The 27,670-nt window shown below is 41.1% G+C and overlaps 1 protein-coding gene and 1 long non-coding RNA gene across 5 annotated transcripts in view; both read right to left on the bottom strand.

The window, feature by feature from the left end:
• LOC118230618 (gephyrin) overlaps nt 1–27,670 on the bottom strand; it is a 396,841-nt gene that overhangs the window by 356,005 nt on the left and 13,166 nt on the right. The window lies entirely within an intron of this gene.
• Nucleotides 9,401–27,192, bottom strand: LOC118230620. The gene is made up of 2 exons (XR_004765889.1): nt 27,097–27,192; nt 9,401–9,643 (listed from the first exon to the last, which is right to left on the bottom strand). It is a non-coding gene; the product is annotated as an uncharacterized LOC118230620 (long non-coding RNA).

Below are 27,670 nucleotides of genomic sequence, written 5' to 3' on the forward strand. Positions count from 1 at the left end.
CTTACCTCTCTGACCGTTCCTTCCAGGTTGCCTGGGCGGGTAAGGTATCACCACCCCGTCCCCTCGCCACCGGAGTTCCCCAGGGCTCAGTCCTCAGTCCCCTTCTCTTCTCCTTGTACACCAGATCCCTTGGCCCTGTAATCTCTGCCCATGGCTTGTCCTATCACTCTTATGCCAACGACACGCAACTCTTTCTCTCCTTCTCCCCATCGGACACACAGGTCCCTGCCCGCATCTCCGCTTGCCTGAGGGACATACAGAGCTGGATGGACAATCACCACCTGAAGCTCAACCCGGGAAAGACGGAGCTAATCTTTATTCCTGCTCTATCCTCTCCCCTCCTCGACTTTTCCATTTCCCTAGGGGACACCTTAGTGACATCATCACCCTGTGCCAAGAATCTCGGAGTGGTGATGGACAACAGGCTGTCCCTCTCCAAGAACATCGCAGCAGTAAGCCGGGCATGCAGATTTTTCCTATATAACATCCGCAGAATCCGCCCCTTTCTCACCACCTACTCAACCCAGCTCCTGGTCCAAGCAATGGTTCTATCCCGCCTGGACTACTGCAACTCTCTTCTGGCTGGACTACCGGCATCTGCCACCAGACCCCTGCAACTCATTCAGAATGATGCGGCTTGTCTGGTCTTCAACCTACCCAGACACTCCCACGTCACTCCCCTGCTCACTACCCTCCACTGGCAGCCTGTTATAGCTCGCATCAAATTTAAAACATTGGTCCTAGCATACCAGGCAGTCAAGGGATCAGCCCCAGCATACCTCCACAAGATATTCAAACCCTACATGCCAGCCAGATCCCTCCGTTCTGCTACCTCAGGACGCCTAGCACCTCCCCCTCTTCACACCTGCACTTCCAGAACACGTCTCCTGTCTGTTCTGGCCCCACGATGGTGGAATGACCTCCCTGTGGAGGTCAGAACAGCTGAGACACTGACCCATTTCAAACGACGACTGAAGACTCACCTCTTCAGGCTGCACCTCTCCCCATCCCTCCCTACCCCCCTGTAAATGACTGTAAGCTTAGGGTTGTAACTAGGCAGCTGTTTCGTAGGTGACTTAGGTGCATTAACTGTCTTAACGACTACTTGTATTTTTTCCATAGATTGCGTTGTTGCTGTTCTCGTTGTGTTAGTGTTAATCAGTTTAACCTTCAGGGTCCAAGTTGAACTATACGGTTGTTCCCTGCACTTGGACCGGTACTTCTCTCTAGGGGTTTCGTCATACTTGTTCCTGGTTATGGTTATACACTTTGTTGTACGTCGCTCTGGATAAGAGCGTCTGCCAAATGCCTGTAATGTAATGTACTTAAGCAGGAATGTCATGCGAAATGGTTAATTAATATGGATGTCCTGCCCATTGTCCTGCCCCCTCGCAACAAGCAGAGAGAGAGAGATAGATCGAGAGAGAGAGTTTATTTAACTTTTTCTCATGGTTACCGATCAAATACGAGTTTGATATTAAGGTATTATAAAGTATACATGTTTAAGAAGTAATTTCTGCAAAAAAAGGAATTTTGGTGAAAAAAGTGTTTTCAATTAAAACGCGATTTTCTGGAGAATCACCTCATGCGACTTACGCCTGGGTTCAGTGGCTCCTGTCACATATGTTGTCTGTGTGCTCAGGGCCCCCCCCCCCCCAAAATTTTCTTTCTCTATTCTCCTACTGCTATTCTTTCATTACCAGAAGCAGAGGTGCAAGGAGTACAGGATGTTCTGGTCGCCGCAACCTTTTCAGAACAACTCGCAACATATCAAAGGAGTTCAATGGCGACATCATCTGAAAGGCCCTTGAGATGGCTTCTGGTAACATAGGCAGAGCAGACATGAAATTGACAAGTTGAAACGTACGGGGGCTAAACCATCTGGTATTTACACACTTAAGTAAACTAAAAACCAACATAGTGTATATACAAGAGACTCATCTGCTAAAGAAAGACCAACCCAAACTATGTAGAGGAGGCTTTACACAAGTTTACCATTCTAACTTTGACAATAAAAGCCGGGAATTTGCCATTCTTATGCATAGGAACGTACAGTTTGTAGAGTCGGCTAGCATAAAAGACAGAAATAGTCGATACATAATCTTTCAGGGGAAACTATTTAATATGCCTGTGGTCTTGGCCAACGTGTACGACCCTAATTGGGACAGCTTACAGTTTTTCAGTGATCTTTTTTCACTTCTACCTAATTTTGATACGCATAATTTAATATTAGGGGGAGATCGAAATTGTGTCTTACATGGATGTATAAAGAGAAGGGCTACGCGAGATCACAACACAAAACAAAAAGTTTAAAGTGTTTAAAGTGGCTTTAGTTTATCTAGCTATGCAAAAGAAGAAAAAAAGGCGAGGAAGATGGTGTGTTCGCCCTCTAAATCAGAGTAGGACGGAGAATGGAGAGTTTTCCCTGTACATTCTGCAAATGCGAGTTTAGACGAGGGGGTCCACTTTCTCTTATTTCCAAATGTGTGCTAGGCGTTTTGATGACTTGCTGAAACGAGTAGCACCATTCATCAAACATGCGGGAACTCACAGAATTCCCATTTCTACAGAAGAGAGATTGGCGTTGACTCTCCCTACATTAGCATGTGAATTCAGCCCTCTAAACTCTCAACCGTGACGTAACCAACTACGTGATATTTGGACCAATAGCTGAGAGGGGGAGGTCGGAGAACAAGAAAGAACTTTTCGAAAAGTTCTCCCTGGAGGCCGTCGCACACTGCACCGTATGAACACACAACACCGCGTCTTTTTGTTCGTCATTTGTTCTGATTGCTTCGTTTTGCTCAAAAAGTTCTACTTCGTACAAAGTATACTGCCTACTTTAGGTGAGGGGACAAATTATTTCCTACAATGCTAGTGAAAATAAAAGGAAATCAAAACATATCACAGAAATAATGGACAGAATTAAAACAATTGATCAGTTGTATTCAACATCACCCTCTGAGGAGCTATATAGGGAGAGAATTTTACTTCAGATTGAATTTGACTCTTTGACTAGTGAGCACGTCGAAGATCTTCACCTGAAATCATGCCAGAATTACTACGAACATGGTGAGCAGGCTGGCAAGCTCTTATGCCACCAACTGAAACAATCCGCGGTAACAGGCCTTATAACCGCAATTGGAGACCGTGAGAGTAACACTATTACAGACCAACGAGGTATCAATGATCAGTTCAAATCCTTTAATAAGGACTTGTATACTTCTGAGGCGAGTGATAAAGAACGGGTGGAAGAGTTTTTCACCGATTTAGAGATGCCATCTCTGGATGAGTCAGACAAATTCAATTTAGAAGGTAACATAACAATAGCTGAGATCGACAGTGCAATCAAGAAAATGAAGCCAGGGAACCCAGTTGAGTTTTATAAAAGGTTCTCAGCCAAGCTAACACCTCTGTGATGTAAAGTATTTAAGGAGGTCTTTGTCACAAAGTCTCTCCCACCAACCATGACACAGGCCACAATATCAGTACTTCTTAAGAAGAATAAAGACCCGCTTAAATGTGAATCATATCGTTCGGTCAGTTTACTCTGCTGCGACTATAAGATCTTGACCAAGGTGCTGGCAGCCAGGATTGAGCCAATCATGAATAAGACAGTACATCCGGACCAGACCAGTTTTATTACTGGTAGACAGTTATTTAGCAACCTCCGTCGCTTATTTAATGTGATCTACTCGCCCAACGATAACATTAACCCAGAGATTTTAATATCTTTAGATGCCCACAAAGCATTCGACAGGATTGAATATTCCTATCTGTTCACAGCACTTGAGAGGTTTGGCTTTGGTCCCAGGTTCCGTTCCTGGATTAAAATTCTATACACTACACCTCAAGCATCCATACGAACAAATAACATATTATCGAAATGTTTTCCTCTTATTCGGGGGACAAGACAAGACAGGGGCCCTCAGCTCTTTGATGTCGATATTGAACCCCTCGCAATTATGCTAAGAAATACTGTCAGTTTAGTTGGAGAGCATAGGGGGGACAGATACATAAGCTTTCACTTTTTATGCGGACGATCTCCTCCTCTTCCTGTCAAATCCGAATTCCTCCATACCGGTTGCTCTTAAAATTATTTTTGACTTTGGGAGGATCTCGGGATATAAAATCAATTTAACAAAGCGCCTTCTCTTTCCTATAAATGAAAAAGCATGTCATTCCAGTCTTTCCCATTTTCAGTAAGGCTTGATAAATTTACATATTTAGGTGTGAGTGTAACACATAGCTAGATACAATGATCTGTTTAACAGTAACTTTAAAGGAGTAACATGGGGGTTGAACGTGACACTTCCCAGTTGTCTTTAGGCAACAACAAAACAAATGTGCATAATTTTTTTATTATTCAGTCATTTCAATGTACTTTAAAACGTATTTTTCTAAGCCTAAATTTCCCACTATAAAAGTTCACCCAAACCGTCTGGGCATGGTAATGAGAACTGTCAATTAGCTATGATTGACAGACCGTGCCCCGTTACCATAGCTACCCCCATGATACGGGAGACTGAATTTTCACAAGCTAGCTAGCTTGGTAGTATATAAAGTATCGATAGATAGCTAAGGTAAGGACGTTGACTTATATCCAATTATAATTTTTGCTATCTAGCTAGCCAAGTTAAGATAAAAGCACAACTATAACGTCCTCATAAAAGCAAACTAGCTAGCTAACGTTATCAATAACATTGCCTTATGAAAGCAAACTACCTAGCTAGCTAAATGAATATAACCAGAAATAATCTAATAGTCCTTAAAAGGCACTCTAATTTAAGTGAAACTAACGTTTGTCAAATATTTGCATTGTCTTGTATGTAAGCCAGCGACGCAAACTATGGGTCTCGAGTTATCCATGGGTTTACGGGGTGTGGAAAGGAGAGTGGTTACTGTATTCGTGACGCACCAAGTTGACAACTTTCTCAACCGGTTGAAAATAGGACAATAAATTTAAAACGCATATTTCTCCAAAAATACAGAACGGACATATTTAATACTTTACTGATTGTGTTTCTTCAGTGCCTCTTGTGCAAATAGCACATAAAACCGAGAAAGTGTGAAAATCACCATGGTACTCCTTTAAAACAGCATTTGATAAGGCCAAACAGGACATGACACGGTGGTCAACCCTTCCCCTGTCGCTGGCTGGGAGGATCAACTCAGTTAAAATGACAAGTATGCCAAGATTTTTATTTCTATTTCAAATAGTGCCGGTCTTCATTCCCAACACTCGTGCAATCCAGTATCATTGCACTCTTTAGTCTGTGCCCCAACACCTTTGAGCAAACGTTACTTCACAAATAACCCAGTTGTCCATGGCTCACTCAGGATATAGTCGCAGTTCAGAATCCACTTTAATAGTAAACAAGCCCTTCCCACGGCCCCCATCCTGTCAAACCCTCTGTTCCCTCCTTCCCTTGTAGACTTGGCAATTCAATTATGGTCTAGAAATGGAGTGAAGTGTGTAAAGGACCTTTTTAAAGGTGGAGTTTTTATGTCCTTTGAACAGCTAAGGACAGACTTCAATATTCCCCAGTCCAATTTATTTAGTACTTACAGGTCGTAGCTTTGTTAAAACACATTTCTCTCCATCCCTGAACCCACTACAGAGTAGCTGGATAGATGAGCTATTGAATATGGACCCTGCTCGCAAGGGTATGGTATCCATCCTATATGAGAACATTCAAAGAACTGCTTCCCCATCTCTTGGACATATAAGGAGGCAATGGGAGGAGGAACTGGGAATAGGGATATCAGACTCAGCTTGGCAGTGGGCAATAGAACTGGTGCACTCATCATCAGTATGCATCAGACACGGGTTATTGCAATTTAAGGTGCTCCATAGGCTTAATCTGTCCAGGAGTAGGTTGGCTAGAATGTACCCGGGGTCAGACCCGACTTGCCCCAGATGTAACCAAGAGCCAGCCAACCTCAGTCATATGTTCTGGACAAAACTAACTAAATTCTGGACAGATATATTCAGAACTTTTGCATGTATATGCAACAAAGATATTCATCCTAACCCTTTAACATCTATCTTGGGTGTAGCACCGGACGAGACACAGTTATCGGCAAATCAGGTAGAGACTATAGCTTTTTCCACATTATTGGCTAGATGACTGATTCTTTTAGTTGGAAAAAGGCAGCACCACCATCCCATAAACGCTGGGTGGAGGAGGTGATGGAACATCTAAAACTTGAGCACCTTAAAGACACCATCCGAGGCTGTACTCGAAAGTTCTATAAGGTCTGGCAACTGTTTCTGTTTTATTTTGAACACGAATTCCCCTCTGCTAGTAGCCTATAGTATAATCAAGAACCCTAGTCCTTTCCCTTTTTTTCCCATCTTATTTTGATTTATTTAATTTGTATTGTTGTTGTTTGTTTGTCCCCCCCCCCAGTGACACATTTTTTGTTATTTTGGTTCTGTACTCTAGCACTTTGAGTTTGAAATGATACAATGACAAGTCTGCACTTCAACCTCATTGTCATTGTATCCTTTCAAACTCAAAGTGCTAGAGTACAGAACCAAAATAACAAAAAATGTGTCACTGAATGAATCAATGAATTATGGTGCTCACTGTATGTGATGGAATGTGTAAGTATGTGTATATATTAGATGTCCAATGTTATTCATTCTTGTGTTGCTTGTTGTGTTTGAATGTTTGTATAGCAATGGAAAAATTCAATAAAAACATTTGAATAATAATAAATGTGTTCAACCAATTTGCTTGCTGTGTTGACATAGCCTCATCTTCTGGATGCTGTGTTATTGGAAAATAAATAGCTACTGTAATTATATTGTTGGGCCACCGTACTGGGGGAAGGGCCAGATTAAATATGGCTGAATAAGCAAACAAGGGTCATGCCGGTCGCTCACTAGCTAATAGTCTGGATATAACATGGTGTCAGAGTGAAACTTCTGCCTCCAACAAGAAAAATGGATTCGCTGAGATACCCGCCAACTTTGAGCCTTGATGGGAACATATTGGAAAACTGGAGATGATGGATTCAGCAATTCAGGCTGTACATGTGTGCGAGCGAGAAAGACAAGATACTGGAAAAGTTACAGTGCTCGCTATTGCTATACTGCGCCGGTGAAAAAGCACAGGAGCTATATAACACGTTCACTTTTACGGATGATGAAGTGGACACAATCGAACCACTTATTAGATAATTTGAGGACTACTGCTCCCTGAGAAAAAACACTATGTACGAAAGACATGTTTTCAACAACAGAACACAAAGGCCAGATGAGCCGTTTGACCAATTTTTAAGAGATCTCAGGATTCTGTCCAAGAACTGTGAGTATGAACATTTACTGGATGGCATAATAAGAGACCGTATAATTGAAGGCATTAGAGACAATGACACTCGCAGGATACTGTTAAGAGACAACATGCTAACGCTGGAGAAATGTATCGGCGTGTGTCGTGCCACAGAATGCACACAGCAACAGATGCTCAGCTTTACAGGCACGGAGGAGGGCAGCGCATCTACGGTACATGCTGTAACCCGGAACGAGCAAGCTGCACTCATGCCCGCTCAGAGAGGCAGAGAGAGGAGTGCTACGGCAAGGAAAGGTGGACAAATGCGACGACGCAATGACAACACATATGAACGGGAAAACATGATAGACTGTTTGCACTGTGGTCAAACACATGCAAGAAGAAGATGCCCTGCATATGGAAGAACATGCACAAACAGCAAGAAAACAAATCACTTAGCAAAGATATGCAAAAGCAAAAAAATAAATAAACTAGACAGTGATTCAGATGACAGCAAAGCTTAAACATAAATGCAGTCACAAGCAAAACAGAGGACAATGCATGGCATGTGGAACTGGTCATAAAAGGAAATCCTGTAAGATTCAAAATAGACACATTAGCACAAGCAAAGCCTATGAACATGCTTGGACCCAAAAGAGCTCAATGCCTACCACGGATGAAATCATGAGCAAGCTGGCTGGGGCCACACACTTCAGCACACTGGACGCCAATTGTGGATACTGGCGTCCAGTATCACTCACAGAGGACTCGTCATATGTAACCCCTTCAACACGCCATTTGAAAGATACAGATACTTGCGTTTACCGTTTGTAATAAACAGTGTACAGGAGGTGTTTCACAAGAGAATATCACAGATGTTTGAGGACATTGAACGGGTTGTGACCTACATCGATGATTTGCTTATATATTCAAAGGATAAGGATGAACACGACAGGAGACTAAGACAAGTGCTGGAGATAGCCAGAAAAATAAACCAGAGGTTCAACAAGGAGAAGGGCAAAATAGGCATCCATGAAGTGAAATACCTGGGTCACATTCTAAGCCAAGACGGAATCAAACCTGACCCCAGTAAAGTACAGGCTGTCACGGAGATGGAGACACCAGAGGACAGACCTACAGTGGAGAGGTTTCTAGGTATGGTAACATACCTAACAAAATTCATACCACATCTCTCAACACTCACTGAACCACTGAGAGAACTGCTGCAGAAAGAGGTGGCATGGCACTGGAACGAAAGGCATGAAGAAGCAATAAACAACATCAAAGAGACTCTTGTGAATAGGGCACAAACATCACTCAGATACTATGATGTCAAGCAGCCAGTGAAACTATCAGTCAACGCATTCAAATCAGGGCTAGGTGCTGTACTAATTCAGAATGGCACAGCAGTCGCATATGCTTTGAAAGCATTGACCAAGGCACAAGTCAACTATGCCTAAATTGAAAAGGAAATCCTTGTTATTGTGTTTGGATGCCAAAAATTCCACCAGTTCATATATGGCAAAACTAACAGAGGTTGAAACAGATCACAAACCGCTGGTGTCTATATTCAAGAAACCAATTGGAAGTGCCTCACCAAGGATACAGAGACTCCTTCTGAAACTACAACCCTACTAGCTGAATGTGATACACAAGCCAGGAAAAGAAATGTACATGGCCGACACACTTTCCAGGGCGCACCTTAACCCTCTGGAGTCTGAGGGTAAACTGAGGAACACTTGTGATTGTGCCATGCTCTGACATTTGTGTACATTTCATCAACTTTATATACAGTGATTCCAAAGTGTTTCATATCTTTGTTTTCAGCACAAACTCAGCTACAATAATATGGCAGCAGTAAGTAGGTCATAATCATATAAATTGCTCTAAAAACACACAAACTGTAAACAGTAGTTTTGAACATGCACAGGAATGTTGTAATAACACACACTAAACAATAGTGACGTTTTTGGATCACTGAAATTTGTTCATCAAGGTCTTGGGTATCAAAAGATGACAAAATATTTTAGCAAATCCAATGAGAAACTCCCCACCTCTAAGACAAAGACTTTTCACAAAGCAATACTCAGTGAACCATTTAGAAGACAGAAACAAAGACATTTTGATTTTGGAACATTTATTGACACCACACAAACTATACATGGAAGATGCCATCCACACACACACCTCCAGGTTATTTCAAAGTTTTGTGTGCCATTTTGGGTGCCTTGGCAGCATCAGCAGCTTTCTCTGTTTATCATGACAGAGCCAGCTGATCTGCTTGTGAGACTGGTGTACTCCTGCAATGCCTGCGTGGCCTCTTAGCTGGTGGTGAACTAGGCTGTGTTTCCTGATCAGCATCTCTGTAAATATAATAAACACAAAATTGTAAGGAAATGTGACATCAAATCAAATTTTATTTATATAGCACATTTTGTTCAATGGGTGCAAATTAAATGTGCTTTGCAAAAATGACAATGACAAGAGCAACAACAATATAAAAATATAGCTGCAAGCAGCAATGTGGGGCCCTACGAACACGTCCAAGCCGGGTAAATACTAGGCGAAGGAGAAAAGAGTCCAAGCGGCATAGATTTCAGGATTTTGGACAATCTACAAACCCGTGCGTGAGATGATCCAACTTCCGGTTCTTGAGAAACATTACTTCGAAATATGAATGTGCATTAGCATGGAGTGCCAAATTTGTCACGCTACAAATCACACAATTTTTAACGGAACGACTTGTCCTTCTCACCCTTGATCGAGAGAATACCCAAGAGTACACGTGCGATGGTGACGGAATCAGGTAAAACGTTCATGAGAAGATGAGTTTTAAAGCGTTATATGAGCATTAGCTTCCCGCAAATTCCTGTAATTTCCTTGTTTTTTTTAGATATCTGCAACTGCATCGACATGGTACAACATGGTGGTGCCCTCCCCATGCCCAGTTCGTTTCAAGTCCCTAGATTATTTTTGTAAAAAGTTATAAGCATTTGAAATCTGTGGCCAAATTTTGTTTTTTTTAAATGCCAGTTTCTCCGCCATCTTGGAATGGATCTCTTAGCTGTTAACACCCTATAGGGACACATGCACCCTACACATGCAATGGGCAATTTTGGACCAATCGGACGTACGGTTTTTTAGAAGAAACTTATTAAAGTTTTTGCCAAATTTTCAATCTGCAGAAAAATCCATCACGGCGGACTTTATGGGTTCTTGAGGCATATTTGATCCTCATAAGGAATGATGCAAGTACACCTGGTTTCATGAATTTTCATCGAACGGGGTGGAAATGCCAGCATATTGAAATTTGCGTTTGAATCGGTTATTATAGCGCCACTTATGGACGAATCATGGTCATTCTTTCTGGCATAGTTACTCATGGTCTGTAGTGTCGACCTGGTAATTTATATCATTTTTGGTCAAGGACTTTGAGTTATTTGACCATTTCCAGGAAAAGAATAATAAATAATAATAATAATAATAATAATAATAATAATAATAATAAATATAGCTGCGAGCAGCAATGAAGGGGCCAAGCATGACAGGGGCACCAGACAGACAAGCAACCAGAACAACCCCTGAACAAGACACCAGTCCATCGCAGGGCGAACGGCATAACCCTCTACCATTCGGCAAAGATTTGTAAAAACCGACCAGTCGGTTATAGGGGCCGCCATAGACTTCCATGGCAGAAAGCATTAGAAGCATTTGTCAAAAAAGTTTAATTTGCGGAAGATCACAACTCTAGAACAAACGGTTCAGAAGTTATAAGCAAATATGTACCTTGAAGTTTGGCCTGTTGGTGGTGCTACAGAGATGGATGGATTGACCCCAAATGCGATGCCTGGATACAATGGACTGTCCTTTATCAACATGCCAATTATCATATAAATCCACCAAGGGGATCTATGTCTACTGGGATTTCTAATACCATTGAACCATCTCCATGTGAAAAGCAACCATGATATAGATAAATAGCACCATTTGCAGTCGTTAATGTACAATGACATTAAAAAGTCGAGACGTCCATGGCAGAAAGCATTTGAAGCATTTGTCAAAAATGTCTAATTTGCGGAAGATGCAATGGGCGGGGCTTATGGGTCCTTATTGGAAACTTGTTACCCTTGACGAGTTGCACATATGTCCAAAATTTAACGACTGTAGCTCAAATGGGGCCGGAGATATGCTTGTTCAAAATTATCTAAGAAAAACACCTTTTTGCTCATGAGAGCGCCACCTTTTGGCCAATCGGCTTCATATTTCCTCCCTGTTCAAATAGAGTGCCCCAATACATATGTGCCGAGTTTCGAAAACATCGACAAAGCGGTTATTCCTAAACAGAAAATTAGATCTCTAGCGCCACCACTTTGCTTGATCAGGCCGAAAATGGAGGGTTAGACTCCACTTATGTCTGCTGATGTGCCTACCAAGTTTCATGGTGTTAGGTGAAACCGTTCAGAATTTACATACCTTCATGTTTCAAGCCACGCCCTCCTCAATATTCATTGACTCATTGTGGCCATGTAAATAACTTTAGCAAAATTCTGTGAATAACTTTTGGTCAGCACCATCATACGTACTGAATTTGGTGGTGATTGGATCAACGCCCTAGGACTAGTTCGCAAAAGTAGGTTTTTCGTAAAATTCAAAATGGCAGAAAATCCATTATGACGCGTTTTAACCCTCTGGGGTCGAGAGCTCCGCCGGCGGAGCTCGACAAGATTAAATTAACTTTCGTTTCTATTTGGATGATTAACTTCACGAGCTGTTATCGTACAGACACAACAAAAACTCGCGACTTTCCAATGCGCCCATTGGCAAATAATATGAATTGTTTCAAAAGTTTTAAATTTGATTAATTAGACCATGTATGCTTCGTTAAACTTTACTCATTACTATGTGAATTTCGCTCAGCAGGAAGTCCGCCCAAATCGCATTCACATGTTAACAACATTATAATTACTCTCCATAGAAGGGGACTAAAGGAGGGGCGATGCGAGATCCATGTGAGAAATGCCAAGTCTGCGAAAGCGGGATAGTATGTCAAAGTGTAGCCTAATTCACTTATTTTGAGGTGAACATTTCATTTCATTTTGGAAAATGGTCCGTCCGGAAGCCGACACTGATGAAGAGCGGTGTCATTTCGAACAGCGAACTGATCCATCTGAGGATCAACTTCATGCGTAAGTATATTTCTTATGATCATATTGGTAAATATGTGTACTGTATTGCAACGTATCTGTGTGTTTGTAGGAATATCCAGCAATATGCGCGTTTGTAAATTCCCACACTACGACGATTCAAACTATTGCATCTCAAAATTATAGGCTAGTCTATCTGCGTCTGGTTGTGTTAGAAGTAGCCTATCAGGTAGACTGTATGTTTTCCGATCATATTCGTAATAAATAGCTCATGCCTGGCGTGTAGTGGCGTGGCTAGGATTCTAAAACTGATGTCCTTGCACAATCGATATTAGCATACTCTAAGTAAATTCGGGAAATAGCAATAAAATAACCACTTAGCTAAACAGACCTAGCCTACTTCAGATTGAGGCATTGTTATTGATGAGTTGCATGTAGTTGAGTTGGAATATCAATGTTTATTTAGTTTAGCTAATGTTGTTTCGTTGATAGCTTGCATTATTTGTAAATGTGTGCTGTATTACATTCTCTGTGTGTTTGTAGGAATATTCACTAATATGCACGCTTGTAATATGCTACCTCTCTGCGTCCGGTTGTGTTTGTTTGGTTCTTTGTTTGTATATGATGTAACCATGTCACAGTTCATAAATTTTGTTTTCATTAGTTAGTGGTTTGTCCCTTTTTTGTAAAGCACATTTAATTTTCACCTGTTGAAGGAAATGTGCTATATAACTAAAGTTTGATTTGATTTCACATTTCCTAACAATTTTGTTTTTATTATATTTACAGAGATGTTGATCAGGAAACACGGCCTAGTTCACCACTAGCTAAGAGGCCACGCAAGCGTTGCAAGAGTACACCAGTCTCATCTCATCTTCCATGCAGTTTACTTCAATAAATGTTCTAAAATCAAAAGATGTCTTTGTTTCTGTCTTCTAAATGGCTCACTGAGTCTTTGTCTTAGTGGTGGGGAGGCATGTGGCCAGGTGTGAATAGCCTACTTAGCTGGCTTCCCAATGCATATTCATTACAGAAAGGCCATTTGCCCTCCCATTCTCACCTGGGGTTGAAAAATAGTAGTCACAACACTAACCTTTAGCAATGTATTTTATATTTCTCATTGGATTTGCTAAAATATTTTGTCATCTTTTGATACCCAAGACCCTGATGAACACATTTCAGTGATCCAAAACCTTATTCACTATTGTTTAGTGTGTTTTATTACAATATTCCTGTGCATGTTCAAAACTACTGTTTACAGTTTGTGTGTTTTTAGAGCAATTTACAATCCACATATGATTATAACCTACTTACTGCTGCCATATAATTGTAGCTGAGTTTGTGCTGAAAACAGAGATATGAAACACTTCAGAATCACTGCATATAAAGTTGATGAAATTTACACAAATGTCAGAGCATGGCACAATCACCAGTGTGCCTCATTTTACCCTCAGACCCCAGAGGGTTAACGACAATGGGTGCATTGGAATCGGCATGACCCAAGGATTCAGGGGAAACGATCCCCACAAATAATGTGCCTTCAAGTTTGGCCTGCTGGTGGCGCTACAAAGATTGATGGATTGACCCCAAATGCGATGCCTGGATACGGTGGACTGTCCTTTATCAATTTGCCAAATTTCATAAAAAACCACCAATGGGTTCTATGGGCTGCCATAGACTCCCATTGCGGAAAGTATAATAATACTAACGATTACAATAGGTGCCCTGCACCTTCGGTGCTTGGCCCCTAATAATACTAAAAAAAAACAATAGGGTTCCTACTTGGTAGGACCCCTAAATAAAGGAATAGTCTATCCCGCCACATATTTACAAATAATGCAAGCCACCAATGATACTGAAACCATTGTTTAGCTAAGTCTGTTTCCCGAGAAATACACTACGTAATACCAACGTTGCACTTTGGTCATAATTTGGTAAGTCGCAACATTACCAACAGGTGATGTTGTGACAACATTGCTCTATGGTCGCAAAATAACCAGTCCTCATGGAGACTGTTCTGCAACGTTGCCGTAACGTTACAGAATTACGTAAATACGATGTAATTTAATAACCTAACAATTACGTTATATCACAGTCCTCATCCTTACTTCATTTGAAACGTTACTGGTGGGTTGTCAGAACATTTGTGTTTACACTTGGACCGTTAACACGTTATATCCAATGCAGGGTTTTTTTTTATTTTTATTATTTTTTTATAGGATATGATGGATAAGCAGGTATAGGGTTCTAGGGTGGCTGACATGGATAGGGATTTTATAGTAGGACTAGGTGTAAAGCATGGAGAATAAAATATAGCTTAGGGTGAAGGGATTTAGAGTGTAAATCTATTGTCTGATCCACACTCCGGAGCAGAAGGTGGCGGTAATTCACCAATAAGCTGGATACCAACTGCTGTAAAACAAGAAGAAGAAGACGTTATATCCAATCACATGTGCATATTGCTGTGATGTAAGCAGTAACGTCCTCTTGGAAGAAGGTCGCTGTGGTTTCAAATTCTCCATGGGAAAATCTGGGTTCGACGGCGTTCAAGAGCAGGTAAGTGTTTCACTATGCCTTTATATTTTTAACTGAATGTATTGCAGACCTTTTCAGTTAGAAGTATTTGCAATGTAATGTTGGAGTCCTACTTTCAGCATGCATGTTTGCAGTTCTAGCTGAATGTTGTTAAGTTAGCCGGTGAAATGGTGATGTTCAGACCTTACGTCTATTCTGGGACTAATTTGAGTTAGTGTTCTGTTAGATAACATATTTGCTAGTTTGAGTATTTAACGCTAATAGCCCAGTGCAAATGTAATGTAAGAGCAGCTAACATTACCTAGCTGATCTCGGTGATGAGCTGTTTAGTACAATTGAGCTAGTTCAACATGTATAAACGGCAGTCCGTAAAGCACCTTTGTTCATGTCCTTTTAGCTAGCATTGTTGCCGGCGCCTCTTTTGAAAGCTAACCTATGTGGCGCTCTTTTGAAAGCCATAATTTGCCTAGTCCATGTCCTAATGAGATATCAACATGCTGGTTAAAATATGTATCATAAATATGATATAAAATAGTTGTGTGGTGTTCATTTGGTTTTCGGTGTTTGACAAACTGGAGCTAGCAAGCCTTTTCAAGCTAGCATTGTTGACGCCTCTTTTGAAAGCTATGTGGTGCTCTTGTGAAAGCATTTAGCTAAACATTATTTTCATTAGGAATGCAAAAACTTGACGTTTTTTCCCCAAATCCTCTAGCACTATTACTCTATACCTGGTGTAATCATAAAAAATTTAATAAATAAATAAATTGGCTTTGGCTTCATGCCAGTGCATTGTGGAATGAATTTTAATGAAGAGTATTTCTTTGTATTTTCACCATACTGACTTAAATTGATTTTCTTTTGCAGAGTTCTCTACATTTGGCACAGCAGCTCAAATGGAAACTAGAGCACAAGATCAGAGTAAAGGTAGTTATGGATATTATATGGAAACAGCTCTTTGCTCATTGACTGTTTGTCATTGTCAAAACACAATTACAATTTTAGCCTGCTGCATGTGTTACTCAACTTATTTTTCTTACTTGGTCCAATTCCATATCCTTTCAGCTCCCACGCATGGCCTTATGACTGTTGCCCCAGTGAAGAACCCGAGGTCCAGCCTTCCCCACTCACGACATGCGTGAGACAAGAGTGACTGTATTCCAAGTATTATTGTCAATAGCTATCATGGAAAGCATTTTTGAAAATTAAGTAACACGCAAAAATTAATGTGATGTCTTTAAGGGTGTTTGCAAGCCCTTAAAATTGTCTTAAATTTATTTTTGTTCCTAAAATTGACTAAAACATCATGACAGTTGAATATATCATAGTGCATTTATCTGTGGTTACAATGTGTTTGTATTTGAATGGTAAAAGCCTGCAATGAGTCCTTTTCTTGGGCCAAAATAAACATTTGGACAAATGTCAAGGTTGTCGTTTTAGACAACTGTAAAAATGTCAAGTAGCTAAGAGTACAGCTTGCCTGTGCTTACTTGTGTGGCAAACTGTCTTAAATGTTATTCTAAGAAGCATTTAAAATGTCTAAAAAGCCTTAAATTTAACTTGCTAATGCCTGCAGACATTCTACTTTAATATGTGGGGGATCCTAGCTGAAATGTAGTTCACCGCTTGAAAAAGACACAACACTGATATAATGTTGAAATAATTGGTCTATGGTTATTACTGTCCTGAAACTACAACAATGAAAGACAATGTATATTTTATTGACAAGCAGTTGTGGGTGTTTTAATTTAGTTCTTGTGCACTTTAATCTGTTGACATATCAAGAAATTGTAATGATGGTAATGCCATCATTTTATCAGAAAAATACTTGGGAGGAGGTAGTCATGATATTCTGTCAATATGTTGCAGCTGATGCTTATGATGGTGGTGGAAGTGATTATGGTGATGAGGAGGTACTGTATATTATACTAGCACTTATGCTTTGGGGGACCTGCTATGGACATTGCACTAGTGCAAGTCACCCTTTTTTATGTTGTTTTGTATCTAGTTTTGTATGTTTAGCCGCGTTTCCACCAAAATTACCCGGAACTTTCAGTCCCAGGAACTACTTTACCAGGAACTAAAAGGTTCCTTCAGCCAATGGTTGTCTGCGTTTCCACCGGGGTCTAAAGTCCCGCGAAGATTAGGCAAATTAGCCCACTGACGTATGAAAAAGCGACGTTGTCGTCGGTCCATCTGTCATATGATTTCTTCTGTAACCCCATACTACCACCGAAGTAGCCTACATTATTTTCTAATAACCGGGACAGCCCGGAGGGGTTTATTCCACTTATATACAACGGGTTACCAACAATGACTATATATGGTTACTTTTGTATTTATTGATTTTTATCGATTTAATCACATGGAATTTAAATATTCTTCTGCAGCCGTTTGGGCATATTTTACCGTTGTCAAGCAAAACTGTCGTTGGTAGTTGAACTTGGACCGTTATGCAACAAATAGGATATAACAGACCAATAGTCAGATTGTAACTGTTTTATATATCCTCTCAAACACATTCATTATGTTTTTATGCGAACATTCGCTTTCATGTCTTGACATCCGAAGCGACAGAATGCATTCACATTTCCAATATAACTGGCAACAACAGCAGAAAACATGCACACGTTGTAAACAATTTGCTGTTTGATTACTTTCTCATCGTCAATTCTATATAGGCTAATCGCAAAATGACAAGAATAGAACGAAAACTCGGACTTGCATGAAAATTTAAATTAGTAGTGGTACAGCCACCGTTTGTTTTCCTTCGAAGTTACTGCTAGCCGAGCAGCGAAGTGTGCCCTCCAGATGCGAACCATGCACCATAAATTAGTCCATAGTCTTCCTGGTCTTTTTGTGGAATTGAAGAATGGCAGAGTAAAATTACGGCAGTCTGAAAAAGCTAAAGGTACGATTACTAGAATTAACCTGTTATTTTACCCTGACAAAAAGTGCGGAAGGTGATTTCCAGTTTGCTTTTACTGTATCACCAATGTGAATTACGCAGAACTACCGCATACCTCACATAACTGTATCAAACGTTTTGAGTCAATTACAACGGGCTAACAAAGAAAATCCGGAAGAAAATATTCAGCCACCGAATTAATCCGTTTGAATGTTTTAGAACGTAATATGCTGTCCCAGCACGAATGCTTAGCATTTTATAAAACGAATACTAAAGCAAGAAAAGAACAGAAGAGCACACGTTATAATTCCAAGACGTTGGCAGGCTATAACCAAAAGTAGGCTACTGCGCCGCATAACATACAAGTTTGATTTGAAGTTATTATGAAAATTAATTGGTTTGCGCCTGCATATTTTCAAACATGGCGCCTGAAAATAGACACACAAAAATGCTGCGAGTACTCGACCAATCAGAAATGTTCAGCGCTGCAAGCTCCACCCAAAAGGTTCCTGTACTTTCGGAAAGTACTACCCCCCGAGCAGGAACCTTTTGGGGGGTAAATCAAAGCCCCCGGAACTAAATTTAGACCCTAGTTCCTGCGGTGGAAACGCACTGAGTTCCTCAAAAGGTTCCTAGTTCCGGGGTATAGTTCCTGCGGTGGAAACGCAGCTTTTGCCTCATCTTCTGTACCACAATTCTGCTTGCTGCAGCACATATTGCCTACCTAGAAATGTAACTTGAACCTGATCTCAATGGTATTCTATACAATGACAATAAAGGCTTTTCATTCTATTTGGGCTTGATATGTGTAAATCTTGAAGATATGAATTACAGAAGCAATGGCATTTCATTGGTAGGATAAATTGGAGATCAAAATTACAACACCATGATATACCTTTAATACACAAAATCTAAATGTATCGTCAGGGTTTAGTAAGTGACCAATCAGCAATGTTGAGGAAAGGTAAATAACGTAATAAAGAAGTTTAAACAACGTGTCAGCAACGTAAATCTATAACGTTACGACGGATGACTGCCTGTTGACATAATCACAACGTCGGGGTAAGGTTATTATATTACATTGTCAAATGTAAAGTTGTAACGACGTAATTGTTACGTATCCACAATGTTGTTTTGCGATGTCGCAGCGACGGGGCCCTGGTCTTACGTTTTTACGTTTATACTACGTAATTTGATATGTAAAGCGGACGTTATGAGACCAATAGAGGACGTTAATAGTTTGTTGCCACAACCACATTTTGTTTGTAGGGTTGTCTGTCTGTTTAGCTAAGTGGTGGTAAAATAAAAATAAAATGGTTCAAAAATGTGACAGTTACAGCATACACGAACAAAGAGTTCTGCCTACTACTTCTAACATAACCAGAAGCAGAGGTAGCCTATTTTGAGATGCAATGGATAGAATCGTTCATAAATTCAGAACAGAGAGTGGGAATTTACACACGCGCATTACTGAATATTCCTACAAATACACAGCACACATATTTACCAATATGATCGTAAGTAATGCACTTACTCGTGAAGTTGATTCTCAGTTCACTGTTCAAAAATGACAACACTCTTCATCAGTGTCGGGACCTGAACAACTCGTTCGCGTCTTCATCGTCGCTCTCCCACAAGGCATGAAGTGCGTCAAGTCCAGTCATCTGTAGCATTTTCCAAAATTAAACTAAATGTTTACCTCAAAAGAAGTGAATTAGGCTATGCTTTGACATTTAATCCTGCTTTAGCAGGGTTGGCATTTCTCTCATGGACCTCGCATCACCCCTCCCCTAGTCCCCTTCTATGGAGAGTAATTGTGATGTTGTTAACATGTGAATGCGATTTGGGCGGACTTCCTGCTGAGCGAAATTCACACAGTAATGAGTAAGGATTAACGAAGCATACATGGTCTAATTAATAAAATTTAAAACATTTAAAACAATTCGTATTATTTGCCAATGGGCGCGTTGGAAAGTTGCGATTCTAAGGTTTCTGTCAATGTTTTTGTTGCGTCTGTGTGATAACAGCTTGTGAAGTTAATCATCCAAATAGAAACGAAAGTTCATTTAATCTTGTCGAGCTCCGCCGGCGGAGCTCCCGACCCCAGAGGGTTAAAGTCACAGATGATGACTCAAACTCAGATGACAAACTGGAGGAGGATATTGAGGCTCAAGTACACCTCATCATGAGTCAACTACCGGTGAGTGAAAACAAAATGGAGACGATATGCAAAGAAACAGAGAGACACCATGCTATCAACACTGAGAACAATATTGTTACAGGGCTAGCCTGAGGAGAGAAAGGATGCTCCAGCACAAATCAGAGAGTACTGGAACTATAGAGAAGAGTTGTGTGAAATAGAGGGGATCATGATGAAAAGTGATAATAGTACCACAAACACTAGGGAGAGACATGATGAAGGCAATTCATGCTGGTCACTTTGGCATTGGGCTAGAGAGCTCCTATTCTGGCCAGGGATGTCAAAGGACATAGAAAGAGTGGTATCAAGATGTGATGTATGTCAAACACACAGAAACACACAACAGAAAGAAACACTCATTCCACATGAAACACCACAAAGACCATGGCAGGTTCTGGGGACTGACTTGTTCTCATGGCACGGACATGATTTTCTGATTGCGACAGATTACTACTCTTGATACTGGGAGGTGGCACAGCAACGAGACATAAAGGCAACCACTGTGATTCGATCCACAAAGTCTATATCAACCAGACATTGAATCCCTGATGAGATCAAATCAGACAACGGACCCCAGTACTCACAAGAGAATAAGAAATTCAGCCAAGAATGGAACTTTAAGCATACAACTGTGTCCCCGAGACATGCTCAGTTGAATGGGCTTGTAGAGAAGAGTGTGCAAATAGTCAAAAGAATACTGAACAAAGCAGACATGGATGGCTCAGACCCATATGTGGGGTTTCTGGAGTATTGTAACACACCCATAGGAGACTGTGGATCACCTGCTCAGATGCTAATGGGCAGATGTTTGAAGTCATTCACACCATGTTTAGAGAGGCATCTTTTGTCCAGGATACACTAGACAACCGAGGAGGTTCGCAGGGCAATAGAGACGCAAAACCAAAGACAGAAGGCTCTATATGACAGAACAGGGAGAGACCTGGGAGCACTGCATAAAGGTGACTATGTGAGAGTGCAGGATTATGTCAATGGGAAATGGGATCCAGCAGTGGTCAAAGACATAGCAGACACGCCACGCTCATATGTACTTGAACACAGTGAAGGGGGACTGATACGGTGGAACCAAAAATACATACTGAGGAATAAAGAGAGTAGTGGCAGTGGAGAACAACAGAATACGGAAGAGACTCAACATGCATTCATATCAGTCACTCAGGGATCAACAGAGGATCAGGCAGCAACAAGTGAAGAGCATTCAACAGCACAAAACAGCGGTGCAAACAAACTGTGACTACCCTAGACCCTCCATGCACACGCAGTGGAAGGATAATAAAACGTCCAGCCAGATATGAGGATTAACAAAAAAGACACTATACGCAGCTGGATGTCTTCTCTTAAGAATGGCAATTCTGATCTTGTGCCGGGTGAAAAAACAGACACAATTACCTTTGTCGCGAAGGCCACCAACCACGATAAATCATCCGGAAGCAGGTCATATGCATAAATTTCCATTCTCTCCTCACATACTTTTGTGGTCTACAGTCAGAACGCCCTAAAATACATATGCAAACACGCAAATTTTAGGGATGCTGTAGGGCAGTTGTAAGCTGTTGCTCTGCAGTCCTCTCTCTGAGGGCTCAAATGCTTTATTTTGTGCATAAGCTCCCAAATGAGCCTGCTGTGTCTGTTACTTTCAACATTCCAACACTGTCTTCCACTTCCCTTCAGGATCGCCAGACCTCTCATGCCAGATACTCATAATTCTAAGATCAAAGCTATAGATGACACTGAGGGAGATTAACAACCTCCTTGCACGTAGAGGAGGCATAGTAACAAATGTTCATTCACTGTTAACCACGCTCGCGGTGTGAACCCCCCACGGTGTGATATCTCTGGACTGGGCCAAATCGGCGCCTAGATAACTGCTATGTATCCCTATAGAGCACCACCAGCGACTAGCGGGTACCGTCAGTATTTCAAGGCCGCTCCATTCACACCAGCGAATGGAGGAAAGTCTAATTGAATAATTAGCAAATAGCCTACATTTACAGTATCCAACAGGTCTGAAAAACTCAAAGCAAGTGCAGGCTATTTGAATATTACAGTATCACGTTTCTGAGTTCCCTAGCCTGCACGACTGAGAAATAATGTTTCATCTTCTCATAACCTGAACCTAAAGTAATCATGTTTGGTATGGGTATATTTTAATACTCACAACGAAGGTCGGTACAAAGTATATCCACCTTTCTTGCATTGCTAAATAATTATGCAACTAGATCAAAATTGAATAAATATTTACCAAAGTTATTGAAACCTGCCCCACAATGGGAAAGGCGGACGTGATATGAAGGTGTGCCCTCCAAACAGCCAATGACAGCTCAGACCGCTCTCTCCCGGTCCGGTTTTTAAGTCAATGACCACCGAGGCCAGCTCTGCTCTTCTTTTTTTCAATTTTTCCTTTTCCTCCGTACCCAAGCTGTGGCTCACGTTGATTTTCAAAAAGCTACCCTAGCCTCGGTCCCCCGCCATATAACCCTGGATCGCTGTACCATTGGACTTAAGAGTGTTCGCACCGCTTCGGAACCGTGTCTTTACGCCTTGAAGTACCGACGGGCTCGTGTTGGGAGTCCGGTGTCGCCGATCAAGCTGGCCTGTCTCAAGCTGCATTTTCCGGCTTTGAACTTAGCGTGTGCTGCCTCAGCTGGGTCTCGGGGATCACTTTCTCCTCCACCTTTCCTCTCTTCCTCTCCTCTCCACACTCCGACACGTAAGTAACGCCATAATTCGAAGTTTAACCTACCGTTAGCTATTTATGTGTACATCCGTATGGAGCCAGCAGTAGCAAGTCAGCGGCTAGACCGTAAACCTAACTGTATGGTTAAAGAACTTTGTGCTATGAGTCAAGTGTAACTGATTGTTGTCTGTCTCATACTAATCATAGGCTACGTGCATAAAATGGTATTAGTTCATAGTGAGTTTCTGTGTAGCGATACCCAGCAACCTTGTTGAGAGAGGGTTTCACTTATGAACAATAATCCTAATACTAGGCTATAACGTCTGACTAGTCACTACATTCTACATCATATGTATTGAATTGTATCACGCTATACAGTGCCAGTATCCTATCCCATATTACAACCAAACTGCTTAACTTATAATAACAATTATTTGTCATTAAAGCATATATTTTTGTATATGTGTGTTTGTGTTTCCTCTCTCATGCTGATGGAATGATCCACCAACAAAGTCAAATAGAGACATTTGAATTAATAAGGGCGGAGGGTCAATTCCCTCTAAATAATTTTAAGTGTTGAGGTTGATAAAGGGTGATCTCGTTATTCTGTGTTCGGTATTCAGAGTGCTGTGCCATTAACAGGGTAGCTGAGGGTGACCCCATAATTAAATTTGAAATATAAAATAGTTGAGTTGAGAATAATAAATTTAACAACTCAACTAAGTTATATCAACCTTATGACACATCTATAAAAGTATTGCAAATCCTTATTGAATATGGCCTTAAAACTGCACATTTTAACTAATTCAGAGTTAGGGAGGTCGAACCTGTTTTGGCGATCTTTCAGAAAACATATTTTGACAGTTTATTCTTCATGCATAATGTCATAAATGCTACAGTATCGTCAAATAACAACATATAACTGTTGTTTCCAATAATACGATTTATTAGCCGCCTCGCGCCGCATGTAATCACTGTGGTTGGAGGGAAACGCATCATCACCTGTGTGACTTTGAGGGTGGGGTTATCTGTTTTCCTTCAAGAACATGAACCATTATTGTGTGGTATTCGTACAGTAAAACGAATATACTGTACGCATTTACAGGTATGTATTGTTATGGGATGCGTTATTTAATGAAAACTGTACTCTCAAAACGCAATACGTGCCAAAATGTCTCAGTTTCAAACACATCGGCCCCATGGCTTCAAAATTCCATTGCAGTTGGGGACTGGGATCGACCAGGGTCATGTCCCCATTTTCACCCTAATAAAAAAATCACCCATTCGTAAAACTAAAATCCTTTATACCATACTGTAGTCACGGTCTTGTAGAAAAAATATATGTAAAAATGTTATTCAAACAAGTTTTCCCCATGACATAGCCACCAGAAAACACTGGCAACAAAATACTATTCTAGCTGCTCGGGATTCGGATTCCTGAGGGTTGCGCATGTCTCCTTATCACCAGTGTTGCCAACTTAGCGACTTTGTCACTAGATTTGGCTACTGTTTGGACCCCTTTAGTGACTTTATTTCTAAAAAGAGCCTAGCAACAAATCTAGTGACTTTTTAACTAAACATAAGGTGCTTTCCTTGAAAGAGAGTTGCCAACATTGCTCTGTGAGTCTGCAGTATTCCCTGTGCTCTCTGTGGCTTTCTAGCTCACATGACTGTTGCGGTCTGTGGGAGAGAGAGTGTGTGTGGCTCTCTCCGAGAGCCAGGTTTGGTTGACTGACCAGCAGCAAGACTGAAACATGAATGAGCTGCGCATGCGTGTTTCAATGTGCCCAACGACCAATCACTGATCCCCATTTGCCCGCCCCAGGCGGGAACTCCGTCTCCTTTTACTTGTTCTTTCTTCGTTTTAAACAAAAACAAAATTCTATTGTAAGTTTTAAACTTAAATTTCTGCTAGATATATTTTCAAGTAATAAAAAGCTAGTTCATTCCGTTGTCTGGGTCATCTGCACTCAAGATCATAACTCATTTCCACAGTCTGTACAGTAGCTTACACACATCTCACTTATACAAACAAATACATGTCGATACACAGATACACACAGGCCTTACATACATATATACGCAGTATACATACATACATACATACATACATACAGTACATATCATGTCACAATCCAAACTATACTCTCAGAAATATAGGAAAGAATGGGAGTCAAACCCTTAATTCAAGGATTGGTTGAAGCCCTAGTGAACTATTCCCCAGTGTTGCATGGGTAATGGTTCAAGGGCATACTGTCTTTACTGCAAGACAGACTTCTATGCCAAGTTGAGAGACATAAAAAAGCACATAGGCCTATCAACTCAAAAGCACATTGAAAAATCAAAACCGTATAACTCTGCAAAGCAATCTACATTGCCATTTTTTAACAAGAAAATGGATTCCTCCAAACAGGCAATCATGGCAATGGCTATTTCTGAGCACTGCTCAATACAGTCGTGTGACCACATCGGCGAAGCATGCAAAGTTGCTTTTGCAGATTCCGCTGCAGCCACACATTTTCGTATGCACCACAGATGTTGGTGACTACAAATACAGTCTCCTTCTTGATGAATCCACTGACATTAGTCTATCAAAGTACGTGATTCTGTATTTTAGTGAGGAGAAAGGAAATGTGCTGTCCACTTTTCTAGGCCTCATTGAGTTGGAGGGTGAGGATGCAAGATCAATAGCCAGAGCGGTTCTGGCTTTCTTTGAGAGTTGTGCTCTCAAAAAGTAGAACCTGCTTGGCATTAGCACAGTCTGTAATGACAGGGGTGCACTACGTGGTGCACAAAATTCTGAAGGAGGAGAGTGGCTTAAAACATCTAGTCCTCATCCACTGTGTGTGTCACTCACTGCAGTTAGCAGTAAGCTCTGCCTCCAACAACACAATTCCACGTAGTGTCGAGTACCTTGTGAGAGAAACCTATAATCAGAGTGTGAATTATACAATAGCAATCTGGGGGGTCAACTTTTTCTCCAGGGCGTAAAGGGAACCCAGTACAGCTCAGGTGCATGCTTCAGTGAACTGAAGTCTTACAATCATTACAGTATCTTGCTTGTTTAACATAATGTCTGCAGTCTGTAGATGATGATAAATCAAATCCATTACACCAGCTCATGGGGCACGTACCACACAACAAATTTTGTAGTCAGGGGTCACCAACAAAGTATTCTAGAGCAAAACTGCCAGCAAGTCAGACCCACACACACAAAACAACAGCAGACCATCATTTCCACTCAAACACAGACCTACACAATGCTGTACCAGAACCAAAGACACTATCAACATGCCAAACAGGTAGGCAGATGTGTTACTACTATACAGCATCTAGGCCTGTGCCTGTGCAGTCTGCTTTCTAACTCGCCTCTTTGCTACTAGGTCCTGCCTGCTCACTGTCCTCCTGACCTCCTCCTGCCTGCTGACTGTCATTCTGACCTCCCTCTGATTCCTTAATACAACAGCACATAAATGTAAAACTCACCATCACCAATACTATCCTGAACAGTATTAAGCTTGCATGACAACCACAGAAAATACAGGATGCATTATCATCCCTAAGTCCTAATTCTTACAAAGTTTCAGCTTACTCTTTTTTTAGCACCAAAAAAGTGCCAGATATCTCCTCTCCTCTTGCTCATGTTGACTCTGTGAATGAAATCTAATCTGAGTTCAATAAAGTAGTCACACATTTGAATTAATACATTTACTCAGCCTTCAGCACACATGGATTTTAATATTGTTCAATTACCCAACCAGGTAAAACTCCTGCATTCCTGAGTGAAAACAAAGGGGGTGCCTATCATAAAAGCTAATATCAAAAAGGCAAAAGACTAACTAAACCACCACAGCCACACAAAAGACTATCAAAATGAAATAATAAACTCTATATTGATGTCAAAACGTATCTCTACAACAACTAATCCTCCATTGTCTCACTGCTCATGACTGAGCACCAGTGTTAGCTAACATTAGATATATGACATTTTATATTGGTAATGAAATGCCAAGCCATAGGCACAGCTAGCTAGCTATTTAGCCAACACTGGAAATGAAAGGGCGCGCTATCAGCTAGCTATCATTAGCTAGCTAGCTAACGTTAGGTAAGGAAAACGTTAGCTTTAGCTAGCTATCTTACATTAGTTAGCTAATATTAGGTAAGGCAAACATTAGCTTTAGCTAGCTAACGTTAGTTAGCTAAGCTGTAACTTAAGGCAAAAGTTAGAAACTAGCTAACGTTAGCGTTCATCCGTAGACACTTGACACAATCTAATTCGAAACTCTGAAGGTAAGAAAGTAAAGCGTATTAAACTAGCTAGATAGCTAGTTACTTACATTAACCTGCAGCGTCTCCATTGGCTTGCGCGGTGCACGCGAGCACAGACTTTAATGAGGACGCGAGCCAGTGCAATGATGGGAGTGAGGCAGGCAGACAAGACGTTCAACTAACGTCAAGGTTAAGAAATGGTGTGGTCCACTTTAGGGGTGTCTGAAATCGTATTACAAGATTCTTCCAGGCATGAATATGGGAAATATATTGTAATATTTACAATTAAAGAAGGATATATGTTTCGACCCCCCCCCCCCCCCAAACCTGTTGTTTTTACCTCTTTTGGGGGGGTCCAAGTCTTAATTAGGGGGGTCAGACCCCCCCCCCCCCAATCCCCCCCATAATTCAAACCCTGCCTATAACTGGTTCTCTATCTCACCAAAGCGCAGAGAGGCGTACAAGGCTGTGTATGAGACAATAAAATGTGGGCAGAAGCCTTTATTGATCACAAACATATGTGCCACATGTTGGCTGTCTATAGAGCCTGCTGTGTCCAGAATCCTGGACCAATGGGAGGAGCTAAAATTGCACTTCAACCTGACCATGTCAAGTGAGCACTGCTACATGGCAGATGTTCTA

The sequence above is a fragment of the Anguilla anguilla genome, chromosome 6 (genome assembly GCF_013347855.1).
Source record: "Anguilla anguilla isolate fAngAng1 chromosome 6, fAngAng1.pri, whole genome shotgun sequence".
In the NCBI taxonomy this organism is placed as follows: domain Eukaryota; kingdom Metazoa; phylum Chordata; class Actinopteri; order Anguilliformes; family Anguillidae; genus Anguilla; species Anguilla anguilla.